This window comes from Asparagus officinalis, chromosome 8 (genome assembly GCF_001876935.1).
Source record: "Asparagus officinalis chromosome 8, Aspof.V1, whole genome shotgun sequence".
Taxonomy (NCBI): domain Eukaryota; kingdom Viridiplantae; phylum Streptophyta; class Magnoliopsida; order Asparagales; family Asparagaceae; genus Asparagus; species Asparagus officinalis.
The window spans coordinates 25,748,449-25,756,070 of NC_033801.1; positions in this window are offsets into that span (position 1 = coordinate 25,748,449).

Consider the following 7,622-nt stretch of genomic DNA (forward strand, 5'->3'; position numbering starts at 1 on the left):
TTGCAGTCTTTTGCGGGCTTCTTGGACTTGAGCCCGTGCCTGCGCTAAAAGTGCGCGGCGCTTGCGAATACGCTCCTCGAGTGTCGAACGATTCCGTTTGACACGGATCCATTCATTCGTTGGCGGCTTGGAGGAGCTACCATTCATTGGTTGTCATTCGTTGGCGGCTTGGAGGAGCTACCATTCATTGGTTGTTGAGGCTGTTTGCCTCTCCTGTTCTTCATATCTGCGTTATAGCGGATTCCGTCAGTTGACTCCATCGCCTTTACGAATTGCCATGCCAGGCGTTGACGTCGCCTCTGGCGGGCTCTCTTTGAGAGAGTCACTACGCCCTCAGCGACGGAGGAATTAACGGGAACAGCTTTGACCTGGTTGGAGGTCGGTCGGACTTCACCCGATGCAACTTTGGCATCAATCGGGGTGAGATCTTCGTTGGCATTCTGCACTTCTTCGTACAACCGAACTTTTCTCCTGGAGGAGAACTTCTTAGACTTGAGGGGGGAGGTGGATTCGGACGAGGATGACAGATACTCCTCGAACTTTTGCTGGTCGAATTCATACTTGACCTCCTCCTCAACCGGGATTGAGATCCACGGCTGCGACGCAACGATCTCGGCAACGAGATCGGTGGCTCCCACTGTGGTCGCTAGATTGTTCGCTGTGAAAGTTGCGTTCTTTGATTCTATTGCTCTCTTGAGTAATAGTTTATCGATTACAGAAGATCCGGTCTTTTTATAAGATCCGGTTACAACAAAATCAAAAAGAAATAAAAATTACAACTTTCCTTTTATGTCGAACAAATCGCGAGATCCTGTTTTGCGGTCTCTCGCTTTTGTGGGTTCTTTGCCTACGCCGGGGTTAATCCGTGGACCACCGCGCGATCTAGATCCAATCGGATCTACACGGTATAGCGGGTGTTATCTCATGAAGGAAATAACAGCCGAGGGGATTATTTCGCCAAGGAAATAATAGCCCTAGTTATCGAAATCGACCAAGCGAAATCGAGACTCTTCTCGGGATCAAAGGCCAAGGTTTGATCCGGAGGAAAACCGTGTAGATCTCAGATCTGATCTCTCTCAAACTCCTGCCTTATTTGGCGTGAGATCTGATCTCTCTCAAACTCCTGCCTTATTTGGCGTGAATGATCGCCAAGAACCAGATCTGGAAGTTGAGTCTTCAAAGCTCCGAAAGTTCAAGTCCAATTCTCAATCTAGCAGAGTTTCGCCTCCCAAAATTCTAACCTCCTAAATAATGAGCCACCAAGCCTATTTATAAGTATTTAGAACCAGATCTGGGCTCAGGTGGCTCGGCCACCTAGGTGGCTCGGCCACCTAGGTGGGTCGGCCACCGAGCCACCTCCTGGTGGCTCGGTTGGCCACTGTCGGCCACCTCGGGGTGGCCGACACTGTGCCTAGCCACCTTGGGGTGGCTCGGCTCATGGCCGAACCACCCCAAGGTGGCTCGGCCACCGAGCCACCCCTAGGTGGCTCGGCTTTGGCCGAGCCACCTGAGTGGTTCGGTTTTGGCCGAGTCCTCCAGTTGTTTGCCATTTCGTCGTTTTCCGGTTTTGCGGTTTATCCGAACTCTGATTTGTTGACCTGGACTCTGATTTGGCAGTTCGGATCCTGATTTGGCAGTAAATCCATTTCGGTGTTCGAGTTCGAATCCGTTCTATAGTTGGATGACTCGTTGACTCACCGAACCGTTAGCTTGATCGGTGTTCGAGTTCGAATCCGTTCTATAGTTGGATGACTCGTTGACTCACCGAACCGTTAGCTTGATTCCGCACGCGAGTGGATTTATTCTGTTGTTCGCGTGTGGTTCGTTAACCTCGTCGTCTCGTTAATCCGCTTCGTCGCGTGTCACTTGGCTTCGATGTTGTGGACTAACGATCGTGTTTAGATACATCACCCGATGGTTCGTTGGTTTGTCGAATCACCATGCCGAGCTGTGTTAAGGGACCTATAGGTAGTTTTATACGCCTACAAACAATAATAAAAAAAATACAACAAACCCCAGAGCATAAATACAGTGCCATGTCATAGCCTACATGAGTATCCTGTTATCATGTCATAATCTACATAAGTGTCATGTCATAAAACTCCTGTGAGAAAGTCATATACAGGGTTAAGAAATATGTCCGATACAGGAACTAGATGCTGTGGTTTTCCAAACACATGGAATAAGTGGCAAGTGTCCAACACGAGGACAAAAATGGATTATAGTCTAGCACGAGGACTTCTATGGATTATAGTCCAACACGAGGACTGTGTAACTGTGAAAAGTATATGCGGATTGATATACATATTCTATACTCACACGCGTCTCGGTGTACATATCTAAACTTGTGTCAAAAGTCAACCCACATGTACAGATAAATCATTAACATGGTGAACTAGTGACAGGTCATCGAGGCAACCCCGAAAAGCAACTCAAACAGATTTAAGAATCTATAAAACAACTCATCAGTCGACTGAGGTGTCGACTGATGACGTCAGTCGACTCATCTGTCGACTGACAAGCTCAGGCAGCACAGCCTCAGCTCACCAGTTGACCGATCTGTCGACTGCGGAGCTGGGAAAACCAAATCAACCCATCAGTCGACTGACCAGTCGACTGATGACTGAGATTTCAGCCCGTCGGTCGACTGATCAGTCGACCGATTGACTGCAGAAACTACTGATGACTGAGATTTCAGCCCGTCGGTCGACTGATCAGTCGACCGATTGACTGCAGAAACTCTACACGGGTTATTATTCACCCAAAAGTTAATCTAAACTCATCCCCATCAATCCCAAGCATGAAAAATACTGATATTAACATATATGTACCAAACTGGAATGAAAGATCTACATGTAAACATTTATCAAAAGCCTTAAACACATAAAAACATGTTTGATACGTTTTGAAATCCATAAATCATGAAATAACTCTTGGCAAACATTTTCAGATCTAGATCTCTTTAATAAAACATTGATGATCTTTTTATAAACTGAGAAGCTCAATACTTCACATTATATACCATAAAGATTTATTCTTTGTACTAAAAATACGTTTTTGGCTCAATAAAAACTCATTAAACCCAATAAATTCGTGTAAAACAAAAGGAACAGAGTTGGGCGAGATGTTACTCGCCTACTCGCCTCTGGGTGATGAACAACTCCTGGATCTGAGAGAGAGTGGATCCCCTTTGCTGCAATGTGAAGATTTCGACGAAAATCCTCCAAGTTCTCCCCCAAATCACCAAGAACAAAACTAGGGTTTAAGATAGGGGAGAGGGGGCTAGGGTTTTCTCAGTTCTGAAGATGAGGGGGGTGATTTCGGGTGAAGGGGAAAATATACGAACAGTTAAACCCGACTCAAACCCGAACCAAATCAAAACAGACCCGAAACCTGAAAAACTAGAAATCGGCGTATCAGTCGACTGATGTGTCGACCGATACAGTCAGTCGACTGATGTGTTGACTGATCTGGAAAAATTCAGTTTTGTGCATGTTTTGCTAATTTGCAAAACCAACGCACAAAACTCTACACCCAAACTCTCATATCATCTCAAATAACTTATTATCATGTATATCAAAGACCTCAAGCTATTTATCATAAAAGAATTATTTATTTACTAATAATTCATATATATTCAGATACGTCCTCGAAATTCGGAAACCATACGCATCTCACAACATGAACTTCCAGATAAACATATAGAGATATTTATACTTAACGATCTAAAATGGTAATATTCCCGTTCAAACCCTAATCTAGTGGAACTAGTACATCGGGTGAAAAATCCAAACAAGGAACCCCCCATATATATACCATGTGTTCTGAAAGATTAAGAACTAAGCATGAATATTCCCAATCTAGTGTTAAATGTAAATATAACTAAAGATATAAACATCATACGAGATACTCATCATAAAAATTTTAATTTACCTGTTCAAACAGGTATGGGTAGTCGCAACGCAAATCCTCTTCGCGCTCCCAAGAAATCTCCTCAATGCCTCCTCGGTTCCACTGAACTTTCACCAAGGGAATTACCATGTTTCTAAGTCTCTTGTCCTTTTTGGCAAGAATACGAACTGGAATCTCAATCAATCTCTGGTGTATCCAATACTCGCTGTTGCTCCTCATCATGCAAGTGTTTCTTGAGCATAGAAACATGAAATACATTGTGTATACTAGACATCGATGCTGGAAGATCTAGTCTGTATGACACAACTCCAACACGCTCCAGAATCTGAAATGGTCCAATGTATCTCGGCGCAAGCTTCCTCCGTCGTCCGAATCGCTGTACGCCTTTCATAGGCGACACCTTCAGCATAACTGAGTCTCCAACCTGAAACTCCAAGGGTCTTCGTCTCTTATCGGCATAGCTCTTTTGCCGACTCTGAGCTGCTAGAATCCTCTCTCTGATCAAGGCTATCTTCTCAGTAGTCTGCCTCACCAGCTCCGGTTCAAGCATCAAGCTGTCCTCCGGCTCGGCCCAACATATCGGTGACCTACATGGTCTCCCGTACAATGCCTCATACGGGGCCATACCGATCGTCGCTTGATAACTGTTGTTATAAACGAACTCTATCAATTGAATGTGATCCTCCCAGCTGCCTTGAAAGTCAATGACACAAGCCTGCAACATGTCTTCCAACACCTGATTTACTCCCTCTGTCTGACCATCCGTCTGTGGGTGGAAAACACTGCTGAATGATAATCTGCTGCCAAAAGAGTCCTGGAAACTCTTCCAAAAGTGCGAAGTGAACACCGAACCTCGATCCGATATAATCGTGTCTGGAACTCCATGAAGTCGAACTATCTCCCGGATAAATATCCTCGCATATGCCTCGGCAGTATAGGTAGTCCTCACTGGAATGAAATGTGCCGACTTCGTCAACCGGTCCATAATTACCCAAACTGAATCATTCCCCTTCTTCGACTTCGGCAACCCTACAATGAAGTCCATAGAAATGTCTGCCCACTTCCACTCTGGAATGGGTAAAGGTTGAAGTGTTCCTGCCGGTCTCTGATGCTCTGCCTTCACCTGCTGACAGGTAAAACACTTAGCCACATACTCTGAAATCTCCCTTCGCATACCACTCCACCAAAAATGTCTCTTCAGGTCCTTGTACATCTTAGTAGTCACTGAATGTACTGTGTACCAAGTACGATGAGCTTCATCAAGTAACTCTCTCTTCAGCTCGGCACTGGATGGTATGACTAGCCTGCCCTTCATCCGGAGACCTCCGTCTGCTCCAATGATCCAATCAGTCTTAGGCTCCTTGGAAATCTCCTCCTTTCGGATTTGAATCCAAGAGTCTCCCAACTGAACTCTGACAACTCTGTCACTCCAAGATGGCTGCACTGACACAGCTCCCAAAAATACACTGGTTCCTCCAATCTCGGGTCTAAAATCAAACTGGCTAAGAGTGATAAGATCCCGATGTAATGAACACCTCAAAGCTGAAATCCGATGTAGACACTTCCTGCTTAAGACATCTGCTACGACGTTCGCCTTCCCCGGATGATACTGAATCGCGAACTCGTAGTCCTTGATAAACTTAACCCACCTCCTCTGTCTCTGATTGAGTTCCTTCTGAGAAAAGAGGTACTTCAGACTCTGATGGTCTGTGAATAACTCAAACTGCACTCCATATAAGTAGTGCCTCCATGACTTCAGTGCAAATACCACTGCTGCTAACTCCAAGTCATGAGTGGGATAGTTCTGCTCATGCACCCTCAACTACCTTGAGATATAAGCTACTACCCTCTGAGTCTGCATCAATACGCCTCCTAAGCCTGCCAATGATGCATCTATATATACGACGAATGTCCTACCGCTGCTCGGAATAGTCAAAACCGGCGCTGTAGTCAACTTAGCCTTCAATATATCAAAGGCCTTCTGGCACTCCATGCTCCATATGAACTGTACACCCTTCTTCGTAAGGTGCGTAATCGGCGTCGCAATCTTCGAGAAGTCCTAACTGAACTTCCTGTAATATCCAGCTAAACCCAAAAAGCTGTGAATCTCTGTCACCGTCTTCGGTGGCTCCCAATCAAGAACTGCCGTGACCTTTGCCGGGTCCACTGCTATGCCCTCTCTACTGATGACGTGGCCAAGAAATCTGACTTCTGAAAGTCAAAATTCGCACTTGCTGAACTTAGCATACAGCTGATGCTCCTGCAGAGTCCTCAACGCTATCCGTAGATGCTCCTCGTGATCTGCCTCCGATCTCGAGCAAATGAGAATATCATCGATAAAAACGATCACAAACTGATCTAAGAAAAGATGGAAAACCCGGTTCATCAAGTCCATGAATACCGCAGGTGCATTGGTCAACCCAAATGGCATGACCAAGAACTCAAAAGATCCATATCTAGTAGGACCAGCGCGCCCCACGGAGAATGACTCTGGCGAATAAAACCCTGAGCTAACAAGTCGTCCAACTGGGTCTGAAGCTCCCTCATCTCAGCTGGTGCCATACGATAGGGTGCGTGGGATATCGGTGTTTTACCTGGCTGCAACTCAATACAGAACTCCACCTCTCTCACCGGAGGTAATCCAGGTATGTCCTGAAAGACATCCTGATACTCTGAGACAACTCTAGTCTCTAATAACTCAGCACCCTGGTCCCGTCGTATCACCTCCTCGATGTACGCCAGAAATGACTCCACAAATCGGTTGCCCTGAGAGGTGGCTACAATCATCTCGGACCCATCGGATGCTCGCAACTTGACTGTCTTCGCAAAGCAGTCAATACTAATATGGTAGGAAGACAACCAATCCATACCAAGGATGACATCCAACTCGAACATATGCAACACTATCAAATCAACTATGAACTACGACTCGTCTAAACTGATGGTACACCTCCTACAAATGCTCTCCAGAAGCGATACCTCACCTAAAGGGGTGGAAACAGATAAAGGAGTGTCTAGAGGCTGAGCTACGATCTGGAGTCTAGCCATAAATGCATGAGAGATGAAAGAATGCGAAGCTCCCGAATCGAAAAGAATACGGGCGGGGAAAGAATCCACAAGGAACGTACCCTCCACTACGGCTCCGCTAGCTCCATGATCACGGGGAACTACTGCATAAACCCTGCCTGTGACCGAAGACTGCTCTGCTACTGGAGATGGAGAATATGGGACAATCTGCCCCTGAGGAACCTCCTGAACTGCTCGAACCTGCCCCTCAGTCCTCTGAGCTGCTGGCGGTGCCTCAAGCCTGTTCTGCTGGCCCTGACCTCTGCCCTGCTGGCACTGCTACTGGTTCGGACCCTTGCCCTGCTGGGCTCCTGTTGGTGCGCTACGGCACTCTGATGCCTTATGCCCGACCTTGCGACAGTTATAACAAGATCCCTGGAACTTGCGCTGCCCACATGCCCGTGAAATGTAGCAACTCCATGAACCTGCTCTCAAAATCTGCAACGGTCATGTCCCCCTGAGTCAACCTGGACAACTCAAGCTCCTTCCCAGTCCGTGCTGCAGAAGAAATGTACTGCCCATCAAAGAAGTATATGAAGTCCTCCCATGTGAGGGTCATCCTCTGCTCTGGAGTAAACTAAAGTTGGTACCATCTCCCGGCATCTCCCTTCAAGCTGTAGGATGCTAATCTCTGCTTCTGCACT